At 37.5% G+C, this 11,155-nt stretch overlaps 1 protein-coding gene across 4 annotated transcripts in view; it reads left to right on the top strand.

Moving 5' to 3' along the window:
* The window catches only part of TSC22D1 (TSC22 domain family member 1), a 130,929-nt gene that overhangs the window by 116,152 nt on the left and 3,622 nt on the right, over nt 1-11,155 (top strand). The window contains exon 1 of one of the 4 annotated variants that reach the window (XM_077778747.1): nt 10,971-10,993. The exons of the other annotated variants lie outside the window; for them this stretch is intronic. The gene's annotated coding sequence lies outside the window, so the exon portion shown is untranslated. Of the gene's footprint in view, nt 1-10,970; nt 10,994-11,155 lie in introns of those variants that run through there. 4 annotated transcript variants of the gene reach the window in all.

The raw sequence follows: 11,155 nt of genomic DNA, 5'->3' as shown, positions 1-11,155 counted from the left end.
GAGCCAAACCCAAGTCAGCCACTTAACCAGCTGAGCCACCCAGGCACCCTGGGTTGCTTCCAATTTTGAGTAATTATGATAAAACCATTCAAATGTTCACTTGCAGATTTTTGTGAGAACATAAATTTTCCTTTCACTTAATAACTTGGGTTGAGATTATTGGGTTTTATGGAAAGTGTGTGGCTTAATAAGTAACTGCTAACCTGTTTTTGCATAATGGTTGTAACATTTTGCACCAATGTATGAGCATTTCAGCTGCTCTGCTTTCTCATCAATGGTTGGTATTTTTAGGTTTAATTTTTTTTTTCATTCTAGCCATTCTAATAGGTGTGCAGTGGTGTCTCATTATGGTTTGAATTTGCATTTCTGTAGTGATTAATGATGTTCAACATTTTTCCCATGTGCTTATTTACCATTCATATATCTTCTTTGATGAAATGTCTTTTGCTTTTTTAAAAAAATTAGATTGTTTTCTTGTTTTGAGAGTTCTTTACATACTCTAGACATAGGTCTTTTATCACATATGTGACTTGCAATATTTAATTCCAGTCTATAGTTTGTCTTTTCATTCTTACAGCAGTGTCTTTCAAAACACAAAATCTTCATTTTGATAAAGTTCAGTTTATTATTGGGGTACCTAATAATGGGTAGGTGACTCAGTCGTTAATCATCTGACTTCAGATCATGATATCATGGTTCATGAGTTCAACGCCCGCGTCAGGCTCTGTGCTGACAGCTCAGAGACTGAATCCTGCTTTGGATTCTGTGTCTTCCTCTCTCTCTGTCCCTCCTCTGGTTGCACTCTGTCTCTGTCTCTCTCTCAAAAATAAAATTTCTTTTTAAAAGTCCACTTTATTGTTTGTTTCCTTTTTTCTTTCAGAGTATACTTTTGGTGTTCTATCTAAGAAATCTTTACCTAATCCAGGGTCCCAAAGATTTCTCTCTCTCTCTCTCTTTTTTTTTTTAACAGAATTTTTTGGATTTTCATTTAGGCCTTTGGTACATTTTAAGTTAACATTTCATATGGTGGGAGAAATGGATCAAGTTGAGGGGTTTTTTTGGTGTATGTTTTTATTTTGTATATGGCTGTGTAGTTGTTTTAGCATTATTTGTTGAAAACATTGTCTTTCTGCATTGAATTACCTTTACATCTTTGTTGAAAATCAATTTGCTACATATGTGTGTCTCTATCTCTGACCTCTGTGTTCTCTGCTATTGCTCTATACGTCTGTTCTTTCACGAATACCATGCCGTCTTAATTAGAGTAGCTTCACCGAAAGGTTTGAGATAAGGTCACGTGAGTCCTTCAGCTTTGTTCTTCTAAAATTGTTTTCGTTATTCCAGTCCTTTGTCTTTACATGTACATTTTAGAATCGCTTTGTCATTTTCCACAAAAGGTGTTGCTGGAATTTTGATTGGGATCACACTGAATCTATAGGTTTGTTAAGGGGAGGAGGGATTGACCTAATAATTGTGGTTTTCAGCATAAAGATCTTGTGTGTATTTTGTCGAATTTATACCTCTTTCTTTTGTTTTTTATGCTATTGTAAATGGAACTTTGTAAAATTTAAGTTTCACTTCTTCACGCTAATATATAGAAATGTAGTTGATTTCTCTATCTTGAACTTATATTCTGTGACCCTGTTAAACATGCTTCTCGTTAGTTTTAGTAATTTATTTTTTGAGTTTTTGGGATTTTGTACATAGACCATCATGTTATCTGTGAATACAGATACTCTTTTTTTCTTTCCAATTTGGATGATATTTATGTATTTATTTTTGCCTTAATGAATAGGAGTGATGAGAGTGGACATGGCTTGTTTTCAGTCTTAAAGGAAAAGTGCTTATTGTTTTACCATTAAGTATGATGTAAGCTGAATGTGTTTTATAGATGTCCTTTATCAGGTTGAGGAAAATTTCTTCAATTCCTATTTTACTGAAAGTTTTTTTTTTTTAATCATGAATGGATATTGAATTTTGTCAATTGTTCCTTATGCATCTATTGAGAATAGGGTTTTTCCTATAGTTTTTCTTTAGTCTATTGACAGGGTGAGTTCATCACAGTGATTGGTTTTCAGATGTTTACCTTGCATTCCTAGGATAAATGCCATTTAGTCAGGATGTATTTATTCTTTATATGTCTAGTTGGATTCATTTTGCTAAAATTTTGTTAAGAATTTTTACATCTATTTTATTGGTCTGTGGTTTTACTTTCATTTATTTAGATTTTTATGATGTCTTTATCTGGTTCTACTATTAGGGAAATGCTGGTTTCCTAGAATAAGCTGGGAAGTGTTTTCTCCTCTTCAATTTTCTGGGAGAGTTTGGGTAGAATTGGTTTTATTTCTTCTTCAAATGCTTAGTAGGATTCACCAGTGAATCTATCTGTGCCTGAGGTTTTTTGTGTAGGAAGATTTTGAACTACAAATTAATTTTTAAAATAGGCATAGAGCTATTTATGTTACCTGTTTTGCCTCAAGAGAGTTTTGATAGTATCTTTCTAGGAATTTGTCCATTTCATCTAAGTTGTTAAATTTATTGAAATAAATTTGACATGCCATTTTTTTATTGTCATCCAGTTCAAAATATTTCCTAATTTCTCTTTTGATTACTTATTTCACCCATGAGTTATTTAGATATGTGTTATTATATTTCCAAATATTTGGAGGTTTTCCAAATAATTTTCTGTAATTGATTTCTATTTTAATAACATTGTGCTCAGAGAATTTACATGGTATAATGTGAACCCTTTTAAATTAATTAAAACTTGATTTATGGCTCAGAATACACTCTATCCTGGAAAAAAAAAATCCATGTGTGCTCCAAAAGGATGTGTATTCTCTTCTTATTGGATGGGATGTTCTACAAAAACANTCTGATTAATTTTTCTTCCAGTTATTGAGAGATTATTGAAAATGCCAACTTTAATTGTGGGTTTTTCTATTTCTTCTTGCAATTCTGTCAGTTTTTGCTTCATGTATTTTAAAGCTCTGCTGTCACTGTGTAAACGTTTAGGGTTTTTACAACCTCTTGATGAATTGACCCTTTATTCATTATGAAATGATCTTTGCTCTGCAGTGTACTATGCATTCTTCTGATTATTATTAACATACGATGTTACCTTTCATCCTCTTATTTTACCTATTTGTACATTTATACTTAAAGTATGTTTCTTACAGGCAGGATATAGTTTTGTCTTGACTCTTTTTTTTTAATGTTTATTTAAGTTTGAGAGAGAGTGAGAGGGGGAGGGGCAGAGAGAGAAGGAGACAGGATCCTAAATAGGCTCTGTGCTGACAGCAGAGCCAGATGCAGGGCTCAAGCTCAGGAACCATGAGATCATGACAAGAGCTGAAGTCTGATTCTTAACCCGCTAAGCCACCCAGCGCCCTGGGTGTCTTTTTTTTTTCTTCTTTTTTAAATTCAATCTGATAACCTCTACCTTTTTTTTTTCTAATATTTACTTACTTTTGAGAGAGAGATAGAATATGAGTTGGACAGAGAGAGAGAGAGAGAGAGAGGGAGACACAGAATCCAAAGCAAGCTGCAGGCTGTGAGCTGTCAGCACAGAGCCTGATGTGGGGCTCGACCTCACGAACCTCGAGATCATGACCCGAGATAAAGCTGCACGCTTAACCCACTGAGCCACCCAGGCGCCCCGACAACCTCTACCATTTAATTAAGGTGTTTAATTGGGACCACTTACACTTAATGTGATTCCTGCTATAATTGATATAAGTCGATTGTCTTCGTATTTGGTTTTTATTCTGTTCTTTATTGCCCTCTTATTCTGTGTTCTTTTAGATTGTATATTTTCTTATGATTCCACTTTATCTCCTTTATTGGCTTATTAGCTATGACTCTTTATATTGTAATTTCAGTTGTTATTTTAGAGTTCTCAGTACGTATCTTATAATAGTGTGTTTCAAGTAATGTAAGAACCGTAAGCAATATGCTTCTTTTCTCCTCCTGGCCTGTGTTCTATTTTTGCCCTACATTTTACTTCTACATATGTTGTTGGCCACCCGCCTCCCCCCCCATACACTGTTATTATTTCTGCCTTAAACATTTAGTCATCTTTTTTTAATTTTAATTTAAAAAAAAATTTTAATGTTTATTATTTATTTTTGAGGGAGGAGGGAGGGGGGCAGAGAGGGAGGAAGACACAGAATCTGAAGCAGGCACCAGGCTCCAAGCTGTCAGCACAGAATCCGAAGTGGGGCTCAAACTCATGAGCCATGAGATCATGATCCAAGCCAAAGTTCCATGCTTAACTGGCTAAGCTACCTAGGTACTTCACAATTTTAATTTTCTTAATGTTTAGTTTTGAGAGAAGGAGCGCAAGCATGAGCGGGGGAGGGGCAGAGACAAAGGGGGACAGAGGATCTGAAGTGGGCTGAGAGCAGCAATCCCGACAGCAGGACCCGAACTCATGAACCCTGATATCATGACCTGAGCCAAAGTTGGACGCTCAACTGATTGAGTCACTCAGGCACCCGTCAATTTTAATTTTTTAACTGAAGTATAAGTGACTTACAAAATCCTATTTGTTTCAGGTGTACAGCATAGTGATTTGATATTTTTAAACATTATGGAATGATCTCAGTGATGTCTAGTTACCATCTGTCAACACACAGAGTTACTACAATATTATGACTATATTCCTTATGCTGTACCTTACATCCCCATGACTTATTTTCTAACTGCAAGTGTGTACCTCTTGATCCCCTTCATCTATTTTGACCCGCCCCCGCCCCCAGTTCCTCGCATCTCCGGTAACCAACAGTTTGTTTCTCCCATCTAGGAGTCTGTCAATAACAAACAGTCATTTATTTATCTCTTAAAAGAGAACAGGGAGCAATTTTTCTGTATGTAATCACCTGGTTATCATATCTGATGCTCTTCATTCTTTTCTGTAGATTTAGATTTCCATCTGGTACCATTTTCCTTGTATCAGAAGAACTCACTGTAGGGGCGCCTGGGTGGCTTNGTAGGTCTGCCCGTGATGAGCCCTCCCAGCATTTGTACGTGTGAAAAAAGAATGGATTTCACCTTCATTTTTGACAGAGATTTTCACTGGGCATAGAATTGTAGGCTGACAGGTTTAAAAATTTGTCTTTCAGCACTTTAGAAGTATTGCTGCAATGCCTTCTGTCTAGTCTTGTTTCCAACCTGAATTCCAACCTGAAGTCCAGTCTGCTACCTTCTTATCTTTGGTTTTGTGTATAATCTCATTCTTTTCATGAGCTGATCTTCAATTTTCTCATTATCACTGGTTTTAAGCCATCTGATTATGACACACCTTTATTATAGTTTTCTTCACAATTCTCTTGCTTGAGGATCTGTGGATTTATTGTTTTAATAAAATTTGGGGCAAATTGCCATTATTTCTTCAAATATTTCTCTTCTCTCCTTCCTTCTCTTCTTTAGGGACTTTACTAAAGATAAATTTGGTTGCTTGAAATTGCCCTACAGTGCAATGATGCTTTTTGCTTTTCTTTTTTTTTTGTTCTGTTTTTTTTTCAGTTATTTTTCCCTCTTTGTGTTTTATTTTAGTTTCTGTTTTATTTTTATTTTTATTTATTTAGTTTTTAATGTTTTATTTATTTCTAGGAGAGAGAGAGAGACAGCGTGAGCAAGGGAGGGTCAGAGAGAGAGGGAGTCACAGGCTCTGAAGCAGGCTCCGGGCTCTGAGCTGGCAGTCAGCACAGAGCCCGACGCGGGGCTCGAACCCATGAACCGCGAGATCATGACCTAAGCGAAAGTCGGACGCTTAACCGACTAAGCCACCCAGGCGCCCCTTTAGTTGTTTTTTTTTTTTTTTAATGTATATGTATTTTGTGAGAGAGACAGAGAGAGTGCAAACGTGAGCAGGGGGAAGGGAAGAGAGAGGAGAGAGATAATCCCAAGCAGGCTCCACCCTGTCTCACAAACACCAAGAGATCATGGCCTGAACGAAATCAAGAGCTCTAAACTGACTTAACTGACGGAGCCACCCAGGCGCCCCTATTTTGGATAGTTTCTACTGCAAATATATCACTAACATTTCTTCCATCCTTTCTAATTTACTGTGAGTCTCATGCAGTGTATTTTTCTTCTCACACATCATATTTTTCACTTTCAGAAATGTATTTCTTTATAACTTCCATACCTCTACTTAATATGCTAATTTTCCCTCTACCTTCTTGAACGTATAAAGAATGGTTATAATAATTGTTTTAATGTCCTTGTCTACAAATTATATTATCTTTGTCATATCTGGGTCATTTTGATTGATTTTCCTCCTTGTTATGAGTTATATTTCCCTGCGTTTATATGCCTGGTACTTTTCGTTGGATGCCAGACACTGTGAATTATTGAATGCTAACTGTTTATTTAATATCCTAGAGCTTTGTTATGGGACAAAATTAAGTTACTTGGAAACAGTCTGATCTCAAAGGCTCCCTTTAAAACTGCTTCGCACAAGACCAACACACCCTTTAGTCTAGAACTAATTTTTCCCATCTACTTTGGCAGTGTCCTTCTGAATATCTAAATATCTGATGCCCCATGTTTATAAGGGTTTTGTTTTGTTTTTTTGCTTTTAACTCTGGCTGTTGGTAAACACCAACAGTTCCTGACCCTGTACAGACCCTGTGGCTCTTTCTCACATGCTTGTGCTGATACGCACTCAGCTGAAGCCTGGGAGCAGAGAAACCCTCTGCAGATCCCATTTTCTTTCTTTTCCTTTACGAAAAGACCTGTGCAACCCTAAAGGCCGCACAGAGTGAATCAAAAAATCATCTATGAGCGGTTCCTTTTTTCAGTCCCCCCATCTCTTCCTCAGAGACAGCCATTTTTAATTTTTATGCTTTCTCATATTTATCTACACATGTCCATGCAATATATTTATACTATTATTTCTTGATTTTTCACCTTTTTATCATCAAGCTGTTGATTCAGATTTAGCACTTTTAAGCCATCCCCAGGGCTCAGGGTTCCTTCCCACCACCTTCCTACTTCAATTACCTTTTTAAAGTTAAACTGATAAAAAATTTCAAAATTAATATCGTTCTGTAAATGTTGTTGAGAAACACTAGTTTCTTCTTGCTTTTGTTTTCTGCAAAATTGTCGTCGAACTTCTCCAGTTGTTCCATTAGCTCTGTCAGGCACCTGTCTGCGGCTCTGTTCCCCCTGTAAATGTTCAGCCGCACAGGATCGCCTCTCTGCTTATTCCCAGCCACAAAGCTCTTCCGCCCAGAGGTTCCCATCTTTCTGCACCTTACAGATCAGATGCTGCTTAGGCTTGCTCAGCAGCTGTCGTCGTGAGCTTTCCTTCCCCATCATCCTGTTCATTCCTTCCCTTCTCTCCAGTGTTTGAGGCCCTGGGTCATGTTTCCTCTTGAAACAATTTTCTTTCCTCTCTTTTTTTTTTTTTCCCCTTTTTGAAATATACAATAGTCCTGTCTACCGCCATACCACCCTGAACACACCCGATCTCGTCTGAAATATACAATAGTCCTTATTTTTAAAAAAATGTTAACCTTTTATTTGTTTTGTTCCTCCATTTTGGTGTCTGAAATGTCTGAAAATGTTTTTGTTCTACTTTACCCTTACATGGTGATTTGGCTGAGTGAGAATTTTTTTCTCTCAAAATTTTCTCCATTGTGTCCTGGTAGCCAGCAAAAACCATTCCCATCTTTGGTCCTGTGTTTAGAACTTGGTTTTTTTTCTGTTTGGAAGCTTTTAGGCTTTTCCCTGTCCCAAGTGATCTTTACGTTCGTGCGATGTGCTTTGGTGTAGGGCTTTTTTTTTTTTTTTCCATTTATTGCGGTGGCCATTTGGTCATCTCGTTTAGCCCAGAGACTTGTGCCCTTCAGTTGAGGAAGAATTCTGAAATTATTTCTTTGGTCTGTGTCTTTGCAATCATCTGATTTCTGATGCTGGACCTCCTAGATTTATCCTTTTGGTTTCTTATCTTTTAATCTTTCAATTCCATCTCCTTTATTCTACTTTTTAGAAAATTTTCTCATCTTTATCCTCCAACTTTTCTATGGAAATCAATGAAATGTCAAATATGGCTGAATTTTGTTTTGATTTATTTGGAATGATTCCTTATTCTGACAGTGTGCGGGACGTAGCTCTAAAACATTATTTGTTATTTATCTGCAGTTCACTTTTAATTGGAAGTCCTGTAGTTTTACTTGCTAAACCTGCTCTCAGCACCCAGCGAGGGTAAACGAGGAGAGAGCAAGTGGGCTGGTAGTTTCCAGACCAGAAGATTTGGTCAGGCACAGCACCATATGCTTCAGCCTCTTCCCCGGCAGTCACTTGAGATTTACGGGGAGTGTAGACAGAGGGAGAATGAGGTTATCCTATTTGAGTGGTGGATCTCCAACTGGTGCCTCTATTAGCCAAGTCAGGTGAAGGTGGGAAGGGCAGCACTCAGTACTAAACGATTTAGAGACACAGGCCTTGCCCCTGCTCCTCTCCCATCCGAGCTTACGTGCTCCCAATATGCAGAGGTGGTGGAATTGGAATCTAGGGAAAAGGCAAATTTAGGCAAAATAAAACAAAACAGAAAACAACAACAACAAATACGCCTATCTTTAATGTTCAGGCTGTTTCCTATGCTCAGGGTTCCCCAGGGAGTGAGACCTGATCTCGCCCAACACCTGAAGATGGCTATTGTCATCCATGCCCTTAGAGGTCTCTCCTCAAGGCACTGTTTTCCTGTCCTATCAGCTACTCTTTGTTGAGCTCTGACGAGCACCAGACCCTTAGATGTTTTGTCTTACAACCAGAAGAATCTTTGAGTGTATTTCTAGCCACGTGGACCTCAAGCATTTCTGACCCACGGTTTCCCCTCCATGGAGTTTTCCTCCAGCTAATTTGCCTTCTTTTTCAAATTGTCTTTTCAGTTTGCATATAAAAATCTAGTTTGAAAGGAATCTAGCCCATTTGTGTAGAAGATATGAAAAGCAATCGGTTTCTAGTAATTTTGGTGGGCTTTTATATTCTCTGGCCCTGGCAAATTCTCCAGAAATACTTGCACAAAAGATCAAGGATGTACATACAAAATATTTCTTGTGATTTCATGTAAAATAGCAAAGTATTGGAGGTGACCATAATGTCCCTCTGTAGAGATATGGGTTAAATGGACTATGATGGCTTATATTGGCTTCTGTAGCTTAATATATGGTACCATGGGTGATACGTGGAATGAAATGGAAGCATAACAGCTTGTTTCTTTCTGTTTGTGTTCAGGAACATCATGAATAAGTAGAATTCAGTCAATTTAGTCATCTTAAATTTCAGCTGGGAATTTTAAATTCATTTCTTCATATGACCTTAGAGTTTTATTTTTTAAGCTCTTTTTTTACAGCTTAGGATGATACTTTCTTTAATAATTTGTCCTGTGCGGTTCATTTAAAGTATGTAAATGGGTTTAATTACACAGATAGTTTGTGGTAACCCTAACTTCCAAAATACAGAAACTATTGTGTAGTAAATAATAATTCTGTGAAGCACAAACGGAGGAACCACATCCCTGGTTTCAAAATTACTGATTTTTAAGCTCTTTTTCTTTTTACTGAAAATAGGTGTCTTCCTGAAATTTGATATCTCATAAGTTTTGTAAATTACAAATATGCTAACAAATATTGTTATTCAAAGTCAAAAACTTAAAAGTTGGAAAATATTATGATCCTTACAATAAAAAAGAATGTTACTCCTTTATATTGTTAGTCACACTTTGGTTTTTAACCCGAAAGAGAATTGCCCTTATCATCTACCACATTCGCCATATTTGGCTCCTAATTCCTTTAGACCATTTCTAAAACCAAGTGCTCCCTGGCAGTTTTGGGTCCACTTAAAAAAGAATGTCTGAAACACCCCAATGGCAATTAAAATTTCCTGAATTAAAGAATGCTGAGGACTAAAGGGTGCTGCATTGAGAAAGAATGCCTGCTTGAGAGAGAAAAGACTGTGTGCATGTATGTAAATAGGATATTTACATATATCTGTTCTATGGCCAAATTTTATGTTGGAATTATTTGTGATGATACAAGTTACCTGTGGATTAGAGAAGCCTTTACCATTTGTAGTTTTTATTTGTGGTTTTATAGGATTGTGCCATTAGAGGGCAGTATTGTAGAGGTTAAATTTGGTTTCTAAAATGTATTGAATTGCAAACCATAGAATCTATAATAATCAGACAAATTTAAAGCCTTAGATTTTCAGCATATTAAATTGTAACCTCAATTGGTGTGTTCTTGCAAATATTTTAAATTAATGGAGGAAATATGCGATGGGTTAAGCTTTTTTACACCCAGATCTCTTGAGTTTGGTTTGGAGAAGGGAAGGACTTGGGTCAGAATGACCATCAGGGGGAAATACATACTTTACAATATTTCAATCTTTCTGATGTAAGAAGGTCATAGGATTGAGACTTACAGGAATTGCCACTTCCAAAAACTTGCTTTAGGGACTTACTGAAAATAGATCGAAGCAGGATTCAACCTGTGGGTTGAGTTTTCTCGCTATAAATGGCAGATGGGGAGATGCGATTTTAAGGTTTATGGCTCTAGGGACATTTTGGGAAGATCTACCTACCAGATTTCATCTGATGGGTTCCTTTTGCTTTAGTAGATAACATGCCTAGCAAAGAATATGTAACGTTTTTTGCATTATTGCTACAATTAATAAATCCATGGAAAGGTATTTCTCAAAAAGCAAATGTGATTTTTCCCTCCAAAATTCACTGCCCCTTTAAAAAGAATTATTACAGGACGATTATTATCCTTATAAATAAAACTACCTATAAAATCCTCCCATTACTGCTGCCTGTAAGAACAAGATAATTGAAATCGAGACACTCGAGCTCCTCCAAGTCTTAACGGTGGGACTGGGCATGCCCAGTAGCTCAGACGGTTCTGGTTGCAAATAGGAAGCTTTCGCCTTCGGCAGCCACGGGGACAGGCAGCTCCTGGGACGGGGTCTGACTCCCTTAAACGTAAGCACGTGCAGGGCCCCAATTGTATTTTCAGGGCCCCTTGACGTTTTCTGCGGAAGCAGTGATCCAGCCTCCCAAGGCCGTGGGGGCCTCATGTGGCCCCGCAGCTCTGCGGGTCCACTGCGGCCTGGGTCAGCCCACCCAAAAACCGGCATCGGATCC

Source organism: Crocuta crocuta, unplaced genomic scaffold (assembly GCF_008692635.1).
Source record: "Crocuta crocuta isolate KB4526 unplaced genomic scaffold, BGI_CrCroc_1.0 scaffold586, whole genome shotgun sequence".
NCBI lineage: Eukaryota > Metazoa > Chordata > Mammalia > Carnivora > Hyaenidae > Crocuta > Crocuta crocuta.
This window is presented reverse-complemented; position numbering and strand designations above follow the sequence as displayed.